The sequence below is a fragment of the Schistocerca americana genome, chromosome 9 (assembly GCF_021461395.2).
Source record: "Schistocerca americana isolate TAMUIC-IGC-003095 chromosome 9, iqSchAmer2.1, whole genome shotgun sequence".
NCBI lineage: Eukaryota > Metazoa > Arthropoda > Insecta > Orthoptera > Acrididae > Schistocerca > Schistocerca americana.
Genome location: NC_060127.1, coordinates 104,840,419 through 104,856,743, shown reverse-complemented (window position 1 = coordinate 104,856,743; position 16,325 = coordinate 104,840,419). Strand labels below are relative to the sequence as shown.

The following is a 16,325-nucleotide window of genomic DNA, read 5'->3' as shown; positions in this document are numbered from 1 at the left end:
TAAGCAATTGTTTTCTCCCAACTTCGGCAGACTTGTAGCCGTAACTCAATCAGCTCAAAGGTATACAGTAAGATGACGACACACAGGCACTAAATCGTAACACGTATCACCACGGTCCGAGCTGCCGCCTATATTCGACGTACACGCACATTAGCCACTCACAGCGCTGTCAGCACAGGGCACATAAAGCGCGTCGAGGTCCACCAGAAAGACAGAACGTGAGGTGCGCCACAAGGTGAGCGAGTTAACTCTTTGACACGAGTTTCATAGTTCTTGACTGCGAGTTTGAATGCACGCAAGCCCTCGATAGCACACGACAAAATTAAGATTATTTGTGGGTACAGTCCTCCCGTCAAATATTGATTCACCGTGGAGCCTGCTAGGAGCTGAGCGTCCGACAAGTGTAGCGGGCAGGTCTACTAGTGTCACGTCACGGTTCAGTTGCACCAGGCCTACCAGAAAGACAGGCCGCGGCGCGTACGTCACCAAGGTAGTCCAACGCTCGCTCGCTCGCTCGCTCAAATCAGCAGACAAACTACGTTTCTACACCTGATAACTCGTAACTAGGCGTGTCCGTACAAAAGAAAACTGAATCTTCTACTGGAGTCCGCTATTATGGAATCTTATTGTTCTTGTTGTTGATGTGGTCTTCAGGCCACTGGTTTGATGCAGCTCTCCATGCTACTCTATCCTGTGCAATCTTCATCTCCCAGTACCTACTGCAACCTACATCCTTCTGAATCTGCTTGGTGTCTCCATCTCTTGGTCTCCCTCTACGATTTTTACCCTCCACGCTGCCCTCCAATGCTAAATTGGTGATCCCTTGATGCCTCAGAACATGTCCTACCAACCGATCCCTTCTTCTAGTCAAGTTATGCCACAAACGCCTCTTCTCCCCAATCCTATTCAATACCTCCTCATTAGTTATGTGATCTACCCATCTAACCTTCAGCATTCTTCTGTAGCACCACATTTCGAAAGCTTCTATTCTCTTCTTGTCCAAACTATTTGTCGTCCATGTTTCACTTCCATGCGTGGCTACACTCCATACAAATACTTTCAGAAACGACTTCCTGACACTTAAATCTATACTCGATGTTAACAAATTTCTCTTCTTCAGAAACGCTTTCCTTGCCATTGCCAGTCTAGATTTTATGTCCTCTCTACTTCGACCATCATCAGTTAATTTGCTCCCCAAATAGCAAAACTCCTTTACTACTTTAAGTGTCTCATTTCCTAATCTAATTCTCTCAGCATCACCCGACTTAATTCGACTACATTCCAATATACTCGTTTTGCTTTTGTTGATGTTCATCTTATACCCTCCTTTCAAGACACTGTCCACTCCGTTCAACTGCTCTTCCAAGTCCTTTGCTGTCTCTGATAGAATTACAATGTCATCGGCGAACCTCAAAGTTTTTATTTCTTTTCCATGGATTTTAACACCTACTCCGAATTTTTCTTTTGTTTCCTGTATTGCTTGCTCAATATACAGATTGAATAACATCGGGGAGAGGCTACAACCCTGTCTCACTCCCTTCCCAACCATTGCTTCCCTTTCATACCCCTCGACTCTTATAACTGCCACCTGCTTTCTGTACAAACTGTAAATAACCTTTCGCTCGCTGTATTTTACCCCTGCCACCTTCAGAATTTGAAAGAGAGTATTCCAGTCAACATTGTCAAAAGCTTTCTCTAAGTCTACAAATGCTAGAAACGTAGGTTTGCCCTACCTTAATCTAGCTTCTAAGATAAGTCGTAGGGTCAGTATTGCCTCACGTGTTACAACATTTCTACAGAATCCAAACTGATCTTCCCCAAGGTCGGCTTCTACTAGTTTTTCCATTCGTCTGTAAGGAATTCACGTTAGTATTTTGCAGCCGTGACTTATTAAACTGATAGTTCGGTAATTTTCACATGTCAACACCTGCTTTCTTTGGGATTGGGATTATTATATTCTTCTTGAAGTCTGAGGGAATTTCGCCTGTTTCATACATCTTGCTCACCAGATGGTAGAGTTTTGTCAGGACTGGCTCTCCCAAGGCCGTCAGTAGTTTTAATGGAATGTTGTCTACTCCCGGGGCCTTGTTTCGACTCAGGTCTTTCAGTGCTCTGTAGAACTTTTCACGCAGTATCGTATCTCCCATTTCATCTTCATATACATCCTCTTCCATTTCTATAATATTGTCCTCAAGTACATCGCCCTTGTATAGACCCTCTATATTCTCCTTCCACCTTTCTGCTTTCCCTTCTTTACTTGGAAAAAAATGTTTAAAATGGCTCTGAGCACTATGGGACTTAACATCTATGGTCATCAGTCTTCTTTGCTTAGAACTGGATATCCATCTGAGCTCTTGATATTCGTACAAGTGGTTCTCTTTTCTCCAAAGGTCTCTTTAATTTTCCTGTAGGCAGTATCTATCTTATCCCTCATGAGATAAGCCTCTACATCCTTACATTTGTCCTCTAGCCATCCCTGCTCAGCCGTTTTGCACTTGCTGTCAATCTCATTTTTGAGACGTTTGTATTCCCTTTTGCCTGCTTCATTTACTGCATTTTTATATTTTCTCCTTTCATCAATTAAATTCAATATCTCTTCTGTTACCCAAGGATTTCTACTAGCCCTCGTCTATTTACCTACTTGATCCTCTGCTGCCTTCACTACTTCATCCCTCAGAGCTACCCATTCTTCTTCTACTGTATTTCTTTCCCCCATTCCTGCCATTTGTTCCCTTACGCTCTCCCTGAGACTCTGTACAACCTCTGGTTTAGTCAGTTTATCCAGGTCCCATCTCCTTAAATCTTACTGTTATTAGTCCTATAAAGATGGGAAGTCCACGGGCCTACTTATAATTTGTTACGGCTGTACTGGCGTACAATAAAATCATGCTAAAATTATTATCAGTTGCATAAGGCACCACTGACAGCATGTAATGAGCACTGTTAAGCAGAAGAGACTAAATGCTATAAACACGCCGTTGTACGATTTATATCGAGTATTGATCTTAAATTTGGATGTAGTACTGTTAATCGGTAAGACTTCATAATAGCAGAGTCCGTGGAAGACGCAATTCTCTTTAGTACCTACACGCCCAGGTTTAGAAACGCATTTTGTCTGCTGAGCTGAGCGAGTTCAGGACTACCTTCGTGACGTACGCGCCGCGGCCTGTCTCTCTCGTGGGCATCGTTAGCTGCAGGGCCCGTGTATCTCGTTGGTCACGAAGCGTGTCGGAGGGCGCTGAGCACAGTCACGTGGTTAACGTAATGCAGATACGGAGCGACTTGTATTACGTCCAAAAGGGCACGATCACTGGCTTCCGGGACAAGGGCGGAAGCATCTCCGAAACGGCAAGTTCGTAAACTGTTCAATTGCCGCCGTGCTTTCGGTATACCCTGCGGCAAGCAACATTAGAAACCAAATACCCTGCAACAATCGTCGGAAGGGTCTAGATTGGAGGAGTGATCGTTGTGGTCTGGGGAATGGTTTTGTGGCATTCCTGAGTTACATCGTCATTCTGGAAGGTACAAAGAATTAACAAAAGCATCCCTATCCTTGGGGTCATCTTCACACCTACACGCAGTTTGTTGGAAATCTGTTGAAATGGTTCTGAGCACTATGGGACTTAACATCTGAGGTCATCAGTCCCCTAGAACTTAGAACTACTTAAACCTAGCTAACCTAAGGACATCACACACATCCATGCCCGAAGCAGGATTCGAACCTGCGACCGTATCGGTCGCGCGGTTCCAGACTGAAGCGCCTAGAATCGCTCGGCCACAACGTCCGGCTGGAAATCTGTGGTAAGGTCTTATGGGACGAAACTGCTGAGGTCATCGGTCCCTAGTCCTACACACTACTTAATCCAACTTGAACTAACATACGCTAAGGAAGACACACCGCGGGAGGACTCGAACCTCCGACGGGGGAAGCCGCACGAACCGTGACAAGACCCCTTTAGACCGCGCGGCGCACGATTGTATCTACCAACAGGACACTGCAACTTGTCGCACAGGTCACAGCGTACACGCCTGGTTCCAAGAGAACCAGGACGAGTTTACCGTGCTCCCTCGCCACCAAAGCGTGAATATGAACCAGAGCGTTTATTTCATGTATTAAGGCGTGTTCACAGTGCTGCAGGCATACGTTACTGGTTTGGAGAACAGTCGGACACCTTATCGCACATCGCTTTGTCCGATATATATCACTCGATCTTCATCTCACGGAAAATCTCTAGCACTCTCTGGAACAGCAATTTAAGTGTGACAGTCGGCACTCCCTACATTGTAGCTGTAAGTGATCTAACCATCAGTGGTTGACTTCAGTGCAATACGGCATACCTGAAGAAAACCGTCGACTCTCTTCGTCATCGAACTGTCGAGTGTAAGTCGTCATCTGTTCTCCCGCAGTCACCCAATGACGACCCCCCCCCCCCCCCCGTACACCACAGCGTCATCAGCAAACAGCCGCATACTGTTTCCCACCCCGCCTGCCAGATCTTTTTTGAATAATGAAAGAAGACCAAGTAAATATTGCAAAATTCGAACCAAGAACATCTGCCAACACGAGTAACTTAGAAGTGGATATCGTCGGAGTAGCGAAGCAACTCAAATCACTTAATAAAAGCAAGTCTTCTGGTCCATACTGTATACCAATTACGTTCCTTTTCGAGTATGCTGATGCGTTAGCTCCATACTTAACAGTCATATACAACCTCTCGCTCGATGAAACATCCGACACCAAAGACTGGAAAGCTGCACAGGTCACGCCAATATTCGAGAAAGGCACTAGGAGTGATGTGATCCACTAAATTACAGGCCCACATCATTAACGCCAATGTGCAGCAGGATTTTGGAACATATGCTGTGTTCGAACATTATGAATTACTTGGAAGTGAACGGTCCATTGACACACAGTCAACACGGATTTAGAAAACGTCTTTCTTGTGACACACAACTAGCTTTTTACTCACACGAAGTGTTGAGTGCTATTGACAACGGATTTCAGACTAATTCCGTATTTCCAGTTTTCCAAAAGGCTCTTGATGCTGTGCCTCACAAGCGGCTTTTTGTCAAACTGCGTGTTTGTACAATATAGTCTCAGTTGTGCGATTGGATTTGTGATTTCCTGTCAGAGAGGCCACAGTTAATAGTAATAGACGGAAAGTCATCTAGTAAAACAGAAGTAATTTGTGGCGTTCTCCAGGGCAGTTTTATAGGCCCTCTGCTGTTTCTTTTCTATAGGAGACAATCTGAGCAGGCGTCTTAGGTTGTTTGGAGATGATGATGTTTGGTTTGTGGGGCGCCCAACTCCGCAGTTATCAGCGCCCGTACAAAGTCCCAATGTTTACACAGGCCAATCTCACCACGTGAGGACAACACAAGCACCCAGTCCCCGGCCGGGAATCGAAGCCGGAACCCCGCTCGCCACTACACCACGAGCTGCGGACTTTTACAGATGATGCTGTCGTTTATCGTCTAGCAAAGTCATCAAAAGACCAAAACAAAATTTAGAAAAGTTACTGTATGCTGCCCCCCCCATGAACCATGGACCTTGCCGTTGGTGGGGAGGCTTGCGTGCCTCAGCGATACAGATAGCCGTACCATAGGTGCAACCACAACGGAGGGGTATCTGTTGAGAGGCCAGACAAACGTGTGGTTCCTGAAGAGGGGCAGCAGCCTTTTCAGTAGTTGCAAGGGCAACAGTCTGGATGATTGACTGATCTGGCCTTGTAACAATAACCAAAACGGCCTTGCTGTGCTGGTACTGCGAACGGCTGAAAGCAAGGGGAAACTACAGCCGTAATTTTTCCCGAGGGCATGCAGCTTTACTGTATGATTACATGATGATGGCGTCCTCTTGGGTAAAATATTCCGGAGGTAAAATAGTCCCCCATTCGGATCTCCGGGCGGGGACTACTCAAGAGGATGTCGTTATCAGGAGAAAGAAAACTGGCGTTCTACGGATCGGAGCGTGGAATGTCAGATCCCTTAATCGGGCAGGTAGGTTAGAAAATTTAAAAAGGGAAATGGATAGGTTGAAGTTAGATATAGTGGGAATTAGTGAAGTTCGGTGGCAGGAGGAACAAGACTTCTGGTCAGGTGACTACAGGGTTATAAACACAAAATCAAATAGGGGTAATGCAGGAGTAGGTTTAATAATGAATAGGAAAATAGGAATGCGGGTAAGCTACTACAAACAGCATAGTGAACGCATTATTGTGGCGAAGATAGATACGAAGCCCATGCCTACTACAGTAGTACAAGTTTATATGCCAACTAGCTCTGCAGATGACGAAGAAATTGAAGAAATGTATGATGAAATAAAAGAAATTATTCAGATTGTGAAGGGAGACGAAAATTTAATAGTCATGGGTGACTGGAATTCGAGTGTAGGAAAAGGGAGAGAAGGAAACATAGTAGGTGAATATGGATTGGGGGACAGAAATGAAAGAGGAAGCCGCCTGGTCGAATTTTGCACAGAGCACAACATAATCATAACTAACACTTGGTTTAAGAATCATGAAAGAAGGTTGTATACATGGAAGAAGCCTGGAGATACTGACAGGTATCAGATAGATTATATAATGGTAAGACAGAGATTTAGGAACCAGGTTTTAAATTGTAAGACATTTCCAGGGGCAGATGTGGACTCTGACCACAATCTATTGGTTATGACCTGTAGATTAAAACTGAAGAAACTGCAAAAAGGTGGGAATTTAAGGAGATGGGACCTGGATAAACTAAAAGAACCAGAGGTTGTACAGAGATTCAGGGAGAGCATAAGGGAGCAATTGACAGGAATGGGGGAAATAAATACAGTAGAAGAAGAATGGGTAGCTTTGAGGGATGAAGTAGTGAAGGCAGCAGAGGATCAAGTAGGTAAAAAGACGAGGGCTGGTAGAAATCCTTGGGTAACAGAAGAAATATTGAATTTAATTGATGAAAGGAGAAAATATAAAAATGCAGTAAGTGAAACAGGCAAAAAGGAATACAAACGTCTCAAAAATGAGATCGACAGAAAGTGCAAAATGGCTAAGCAGGGATGGCTAGAGGACAAATGTAAGGATGTAGAGGCCTATCTCACTAGGGGTAAGATAGATACCGCCTACAGGAAAATTAGAGAGACCTTTGGAGATAAGAGAACGACTTGTATGAATATCAAGAGCTCAGATGGAAACCCAGTTCTAAGCAAAGAAGGGAAAGCAGAAAGGTGGAAGGAGTATATAGAGGGTCTATACAAGGGCGATGTACTTGAGGACAATATTATGGAAATGGAAGAGGATGTAGATGAAGATGAAATGGGAGATATGATACTGCGTGAAGAGTTTGACAGAGCACTGAAAGACCTGAGTCGAAACAAAGCCCCCGGAGTAGACAATATTCCATTGGAACTACTGACGGCCGTGGGAGAGCCAGTCCTGACAAAACTCTACCATCTGGTGAGGAAGATGTATGAGACAAGCGAAATACCCTCAGACTTCAAGAAGAATATAATAATTCCAATCCCAAAGAAAGCAGGTGTTGACAGATGTGAAAATTACCGAACTATCAGCTTAATAAGTCACAGCTGCAAAATACTAACACGAATTCTTTACAGACGAATGGAAAAACTAGTAGAAGCCAACCTTGGGGAAGATCAGTTTGGATTCCGTAGAAACACTGGAACACGTGAGGCAATACTGACCTTACGACTTATCTTAGAAGAAAGATTAAGGAAAGGCAAACCTACGTTTCTAGCATTTGTAGACTTAGAGAAAGCTTTTGACAATGTTGACTGGAATACTCTCTTTCAAATTCTAAAGGTGGCAGGGGTAAAATACAGGGAGCGAAAGGCTATTTACAATTTGTACAGAAACCAGATGGCAGTTATAAGAGTCGAGGGACATGAAAGGGAAGCAGTGGTTGGGAAGGGAGTAAGACAGGGTTGTAGCCTCTCCCCGATGTTGTTCAATCTGTATATTGAGCAAGCAGTAATGGAAACAAAAGAAAAATTCGGAGTAGGTATTAAAATCCATGGAGAAGAAATAAAAACTTTGAGGTTCGCCGATGACATTGTAATTCTGTCAGAGACAGCAAAGGACTTGGAAGAGCAGTTGAATGGACTGGACAGTGTCTTGAAAGGAGGATATAAGATGAACATCAACAAAAGCAAAACAAGGATAATGGAATGTAGTCTAATTAAGTCGGGTGATGCTGAGGGAATTAGATTAGGGAATGAGGCACTTAAAGTAGTGAAGGAGTTTTGCTATTTGGGGAGCAAAATAACTGATGATGGTCGAAGTAGAGAGGATATAAAAGGTAGGCTGGCAATGGCAAGGAAAGCGTTTCTGAAGAAGAGAAATTTGTTAACATCCAGTATTGATTTAAGTGTCAGGAAGTCATTTCTGAAAGTATTCGTATGGAGTGTAGCCATGTATGGAAGTGAAACATGGACGATAAATAGTTTGGATAAGAAGAGAATAGAGGCTTTCGAAATGTGGTGCTACAGAAGAATGCTGAAGATTAGATGGGTAGATCACATAACTAATGAGGAAGTATTGAATAGGATTGGGGAGAAGAGAAGTTTGTGGCACAACTTGACCAGAAGAAGGGATCGGTTGGTAGGACATGTTCTGAGGCATCAAGGGATCACCAATTTAGTATTGGAGGGCAGCGTGGAGGGTAAAAATCGTAGAGGGAGACCAAGAGATGAATACACTAAGCAGATTCAGAAGGATGTAGGTTGCAGTAGGTACTGGGAGATGAAAAAGCTTGCACAGGATAGAGTAGCATGGAGAGCTGCATCAAACCAGTCTCAGGACTGAAGACCACAACAACAACAACAACAACTGTATGCTGCAGAAATTGCCAATTGACCCTAAATGACGATCATCGAGAAACAGGAGAGAGCGTGTCAAGCACATAATACAGGACTTGGAGTGGATATCATTGAAAGAAAGCCCTTCCTCGCTGTGTAGCGGGATCTCTCACGAAAATCGATCACCCACTTCCACTTTCTCCTCCGAATGCGAAAATATTTTGTTGGAAAAAAAAAATGGCTCTGAGCACTATGGGACTCAACTGCTGTGGTTATCAGTCCCCTATAACTTAGAACTAATTAAACCTAACTAACCTAAGGACATCACACACATCCATGCCCGAGGCAGGATTCGAACCAGCGACCGTACCAGTCGCACGGTTCCGGACTGCGCGCCTAGAACCACGAGACCACCGCGGCCGGCTATTTTGTTGACGCCTACGTTCATCATAATAAAAAAGGGAAATTAGTACTCGCACGGAAAGATATAGGTGTTCGTCTTTTCCGCGCGCTCTTCGAGGCTGGAATAATAGAGAATTATTGTGGTGATGGTGGTGATTCAGTGAACCCTCTGCCACACACTTATGTGTGATTTGCAGGGTATCCATGTAGATGTAGATAGTAACAGCGGTCGTATCACCCTTCTCTGGCGAACATTCGCCTGCCAGGACAAAATGCAACTACTAAAGAAGTCCGGGAGCCAATCACTCATCGGAGAATCTATTTTGTATGCCCGTACCAGCACAATCTCAAGTGGGGCGGTCAGTCAAATGCTTTCCGGATATCTGAGAGTACACCCTAATGAGGAAGACCACTGAATATGACAAAAAAATGGTTCAAATGGCTCTGAGCACACTTCGGAGGTCATCAGTCCCCTAGAACGTAGAATTACTTAAACCTAACTAACCTAAGGACATCACACACATCCATGCCCGTGGCAGGATTCGAACCTGCGACCGTAGCGGTCGCGCGGTCCCAGACTGTAGCGCCTAGAACAGCTCGGCCACCCCGGCCAGCCTGAATTTGACACGAAATTACCGTAACAAGACGTGTTTTTTTTTGCGGTGACCAGCATCAACCTATCTTGAGACCTCTGCGCATTGAATTTGGGGTTGGTTTGTTAGGTCTGCTGGCCGATCGTTGTGCACGGGAAAACCGCGATGTCATGCGCCGGAAATTTCTCGCCGCGCTACTGGGAACAGTGCCGTAGGAAAATTCCCTCTGACTTCGTAGCTTTTCCCACCCACGGAAACTGCGTCTGCCTTTCAATCAGTCGACAATCTCGTAATGGCGAAACTCAGCTGACTCTGTACACAAAATTGTGAACATATAATCGCAACTTGGCTTTCAATCAGTCGACAATCTGGTAATGGCGAAACCCAGCTGACTCTGTACACAAAATTGTGAACATATAATCGCAACGTAAGTAAAAGAACCCATTTTTCTGAACCAGCCGTAACGAGAACTTAATAGGTCGCGTAACTAGGTGCAGCCACGTCCCAGTTAGAAGCAGTGCGCCATGTCACCCCGCAGAGCAAGCAACGTGTTTGAGGAAATTAACTCACAGCGCAGCTGCTGTGGGTTGCTGTCGCAGTCATAAAATTTACTGACTATGAGAATGACAATGGTAAAACAGTGCTGACAGAGTAAGTGACTTATTCTGGGACGTTGATGGCGTGCAAATTACGGCATGTCGGAGATGACTCTATACCGGTTGGGATTGAAGTGTCTGTTCCAAGGAAGAAACAGCATATTACACACATTAAAAATGTCACTGGTAATATGGAAAAATGTGTCATTACGCAGTAATTTCTGCGATATTATGAACAACACCCATATCCCATGAACTACCGAGCTCGCCGAGGTGGAACGGCATGCCAGCCTCGAAGACAGAGGCCAGCCGCAGGCGCTGCCACAACAAGGGGTTGTCTGTGAAGAGGCAGGACCAACTCAGGATTATATAGCCTAGTATATAAGAACCTGTTTTGTGAGCGTCCTCTTAGTCATCCTATATAGAAGTTCATACAATTTCAGGCTTCCTTTTCCAATTGACTCGATTAATCTTTCATTTATCTGCAACAATTCATTCCTTCCTCGTTATCCATAGTGTCCTACGATCTTTGGCGCCTTTATCGTGCGGAGGATATTTCTCTTGCATTTCTCAGCTTCTCTTTGCCTCAACTTTCTCTCCAATCTCTCCAAAACACACTACCGAGCTTGCTACGGCATTCAAAATACCTTCGACTTTCCAGAATAAAACTTCCCCTCTGCAGCGGTGTGTGCGCTGATATGAAACTGCCTCGGAGATTAAAACTGTGTTCCAGACCGAGACTCGAACTCGGGACCTTTGGCTTTCGCGGGCAACTGCTCTACCGAGTCTCGGTCCGGCACACAGTTTCAATCTGCCAGGAAGTTTCATATCGGCGCACATTCCGCTGCAGAGTGAAAAAATTTCACTTTGGAAACATCCCCTGCAATATCCTTTCTTCCAGGAGTGCTAGTTCTGCACGGTCTCCAGGAGAGCTTCTGTAAAGTTTTGACGGTAGGAGAAGAGGTACTGGCGGAAGTAAAGCTCTGAGGATGGGGCGTGAGTCGTGATTGGCTAGCTCAGTTGGTATAGCACTTGCCCGCGAAAGGCAAAGGTCCCGAGTTCGAGTCTCGGTCCGGCACACAATTTTAATCTGCCAAGAAGTTTCAGCTTCCAGTTGTCTCAGAACTGTATCGTTATCAACGGAATCTTATACTATTCTTCCTGCAAAATTCTTCCCAACGTAGGCTAGATTTGGTGACTGGCGGCTAAGCCACACACGACGGTTCACAGTCCTCGACGACGCGAGCCGTGTGAACAGTAGCCCTGTCGTACTGGAACAAACGCTGTACCCTGGAGTGTACTTGATCAGCCAAAATAGTACCCGTGGGGCCCATGGAATACTACGATCTTTCTTTCGCTACTGCCTTTATCCCGCACTGTGTGCAGGGTCGGCAGGATTAAATACGGATTTGGCATGGTTAATTTTAAGGGGTGGCCGGATGCCTTTCCTGCCGCCACCCCATACCCCGGGACGGAATTAGTGTACTCCGGCTCTCTGCGTCTAGCGTAAATCGTGAAATAGTGTGAATGTATTTCAAATGTCTGTGAGTCGTGTAACTGAGGCGGGACGTGGGGACCAGCCACGTATTCACCAGGTAGGATGTGGAAAACCACCTAAAAACCACATCCAGGCTGGTCGGCACACCGGCCGTCGTCGTTAATCCGCCGGGCTGACTCGATCCGGGGCCGGCGCGCCTACCCGAGTTCAGGGAGCAGCGCGTTAGCGCCCTCGGCTATCCTGGCAGGTCATGGAACACTACGATATGGCTCCCTAAATTGTCACCGAAACCCCGCCATGTTTCACTCATGGGACGTAAAAGCCGAACAGAAGTTGGAAACTGCGAGAAGCAAAACTCACACGACCCATCACTTTCTTTCATCGCGCTATAGATCACATGTTGTGGCTTCGGAACCACGTTTTCCTCTTACGGCCATTTGCATTGGTTTCGGAATTTTAGCTCTCCATGACATTCCCTGCTTACCGGGCTCCCTTCGTGCTGCTTTGGTGCTGAAGGGTTCGGGAATGCGACATTCAGCTACGCGCTGACTTTTGCAGTTTCCGCCTTCTTGTTTTTCCTCACAATCCTCTTCAATGACCGTCTGTCACGATCACTCAACAATCATTTTCGTCCGCGTTGTGACTTAGCGGATGCTTTTTCGCTTTCCCTGTATGCGGTGTAAATAAATACACGATGCGGTTTTTCTTGAAACAGCAAACACCTCGGCTATGTCGGTTACGAAAGCATCCACCACACGATCGCCAACAATTTGCCCCAGTTCGAATTCAGCTCCGACATAATGTACTCACAACTAACACGAGCAGGGATTTTCTCTGCCTCGTGATGACTGGGTGTTGTGTGATGTCCTTAGGTTAGTTAGGTTTAAGTAGTTCTAAGTTCTAGGGGACTGATGACCATAGATGTTAAGTCCCATAGTGCTCAGAGCCATTTGAACTAACACGAGCACCCTTCCGACCGTGACTGACACTTGCAACGTACTGAGGAATTCGCACAGGTGCCGTTCGTGGTCAAATAACAACAGCTCGGCTACCACCTGCATTTCTGCTCGAGCGTGGATTTCTCGCGGTGTTACACATTTTTGTCCAATGCCTAATGGATTCTACAATAAGTTGTAATCCATGTGTATAATGTAGGTCGAAAGTAAAACGACAACCACAAGCAGTAACTAATGTTTATTCCAGGCATACGATGGCCACTACCGCGCTACGATTGCTGTTTGTCAAGGTATGCCGGCCGGAGTGGCCGTGCGGTTCTGGGCGCTACGGTCGCAGGTTCGAATCCTGCCTCGGGCATGGATGTGTGTGATGTCCTTAGGTTAGTTAGGTTTAATTAGTTCTAAGTTCTAGGCGACTGAAGACCTCAGAAGTTAAGACGCGTAGTGCTCAGAGCCATTTGTCACGGTACACAAACATACTCAGAGAACGTTTTGAAAATTCATAATTTTCAGCCGTATGCTCTAGCATGGTAGAGCATAATAGGGTGATGTAATTCCAAATGAGACCAAAGGTGACGTAGCACGACAAAGCGTTTATTCTCAGAAATGCACCTTATCAGTTTTCCTCAACTGGAAGTATCGCCACACATTATCTCTCAAGTACCGTCGCTGTTAACATGGAGTGGAGTGGGATGATTAACAGTACTTTTTTCCAAGCTGTTTTGAAGAGATCCGCCGCAAGCTTCCTCTCTTGCTCTCGGATCAGTAACGTTGGAGCAATGTTTGAAACACCCGGGCTTCTCTAGGAATGCCGGCCGGAATGGCCGAGCGGTTCTAGGCGCTACAGTCTGGAACCGCGGGACCGCTACGATCGCAGGTTCGAATCCTGCCTCGGGCATGGGCGTGTGTGATGTCCTTAGGTTAGTTAGGTTTGAGTAGTTCTAAGTTCTATGGGACTGATGACCTCAGATGTTAATTTGCATAGTGCTCAGAGCCATTTGAACCATTTTTTCTAGGAATGAGCCTCGTGCGATCCCTGAAGTCGACAATCCTGCTGAGAAGTATCGACAGAAATTGCAGAGGCTTTCGTCACAGTTGTTAAAGTATTGCTTGCTCGCCTTTGTTTCGGGATCTTCGGCCGACGTTTGCGTAAAGATTTTTCTGACGTTTCGCATCACGGGGGGCTGGCACTCTTAGAGGTTCACTCTCCATTGGTTGATGGCGGACTAGACTCGAACCCGGGCCGTATTTCGCCAGAGCTCGCACTGAGGCGTTCAGACAGCCGTTTTTCCCTCGCGCGATCCACGAGTGGAACGGAGGGGGGTGGGGTGGGGAATATGACTGGTGCGAATTGTGCCCTCCGCCACAAACGCTTGGTGGCTGGCGGAGTATATATGCAGATACGTCTGAGGGGGCATTTCCCTGGTGGTGGCGGAGCACACGGTGAGTGAGACCGGACACGCAATAAAATTCGCCGATAAGTAGGTTCTCGCTACGGACAGCTACCGCGCACATCAGTTCATATAAAGGGCGTTCAAAAAGAGACCAGACGCAGGCATCATTGGTGAAACGAGTACCTGTATGTTAGAAGTATTGACCCTGGCTGTTGAGACACAAAACGGTGATTGGCTGTCTCGTAAAATTCCCGGGGCTGCGATGTTAACGAGTTCCACACGTACGGCTGGACGTCGTCGTCCGAGGTGAATAGTTTGCCCCTCAGAGCCTCTTTAAGGGAACAAAAAATGACGTAATCACCGGGGGAGAGGTCCGAACTGTATGTAGGGTGGCCCAGAGCCTCCCATTTGAATTTCTGCAGGAGTGCCCCGACTGTGTTGGCCGTATGAGGCTTTGCATTGTCGTGGAGCAGAATGACCCCACGGGTGAGATTGCCTGGTCGTTTTGATTTGATCGATTGACGAACAGTGGCCAAGATTTGCGAGTAACGCTGCGCATTCACTGTTGTCCCATGCTGCAGGAAGTGAATGAGAAGGAGCCTTCTTGGTCTTCTTTTGACGCCTCGATGTCACCGTTTGCAATGCGACTGGCAGTGTTGGACGATTGATTCATGCCACTGCTAGCTCTGTATAGTCACGTGACGTGCACGCGTGCCCTCTATCGGCGGGCTGTCAACTTCCACGCTGTGTCGGAACCACTCCGCGTTACACACGCCACGATATTACCCTCCTGTCAGCGGTTTGCGCAGTCCAGGCTCCGGCTAGTTTCTTTTTCAACGCTCTTTATAGTATCCACGCAAATCCATAACGACAGTTTTAACAAGAAAGCTTCAAGGTAATCGGATCCTGGATTCCCATGCTGCAGCGAACGACCGTTGAGCTAACGGGGGCAGCTCCACAGTAGTAATGACCAGGGAGAGGCCCTTAAGACATTGGTGCGACAGGCCACCAGCTAGAGCCCCGTCGGTCAGAAGCGATGGAAGATGAACCTTTCACAATGTCCGTCATCCGAGGTCGGGAAACGTCAGAAGAATCTTTGAACAGACGTTCCCGAAGATCCAGAGACACACGCAGAGAAGAAGACAGACAGGCAGAGAAAGAGGGAGAGAGGGCGCGCGCGGGAAACTGCCAAGTCTCAACTAAGAGTAGGATCTATATCAACATCCCCGTCCGTGAAACACTACATTTACCTTACTTCTTCCTCTCTAACGCAGACTCTGTGACCAATTTTCATGGGTGGGCGTACAGAGTACCATAACAGCGACTTAGGATTTGTTGCTCCACAGGAATCCGGAAACGAAATAATGGAGGGAATGAAACCTGCACACAAGTTCGTATCCACAAATAACGCAGCACTCAATGTGCCCATCCGTAGGACGGATCATACTTTCGACAGCGACTTGATACTCTCTCTGTGCTAACAGTGGAGGCAGGGCTGGGTTTTAGGGCACGACTGTGGGTCCCTTGTGATCAGGAGCATTACGCTGCCGTCTCTCCTCCCGTTGCTAGCCTAAAAATGATCATGCGATTTTGTTCAAGCATCAAAATTTGAGGCCAGTATCTCTGGAATGACCAGCATTGGCTAAGGCGGCTACGTTTTAAAGAAATCGTTTATTAGAACAGACCGATCCGTATTTGATCTGCAGTCTGTAGTTTCGGCTCCTGCGTTTAGCGCTAACCCGCTTGGTTCGCTGCGTGTGACGCGGGTTTGACGTGGTTCACAAAGCAACACGTAGGACTGTTACGAGTTTCTCCATGTTCGGAGGGTGCAGAGTTCGCAACTGTATGTTCAGTTAAGGAAAAGCCTCTCCAGTTGCTAATAACAACTTTATAAATTCACGACCGAATTCTGCCTTTACATCAGGCCATTTTCAAGTGGATCTGACACTGCTATTGTGAATGCACAGTAAGGTGGATATTTAAATATTTTGTATTATGTAACTTACACTGTATTGTTGTGAAGCAACGCCAAATGATAAAGAAAGACAATGTAACATGGATTTAAAACGTTATGTGGCCCTAACATGGC

The 16,325-nt window shown here is 46.2% G+C and overlaps 1 protein-coding gene across 1 annotated transcript in view; it reads right to left on the bottom strand.

The window, feature by feature from the left end:
• The window catches only part of LOC124551030 (serine/threonine-protein kinase minibrain), a 476,580-nt gene that overhangs the window by 378,502 nt on the left and 81,753 nt on the right, over positions 1-16,325 (bottom strand). The window lies entirely within an intron of this gene.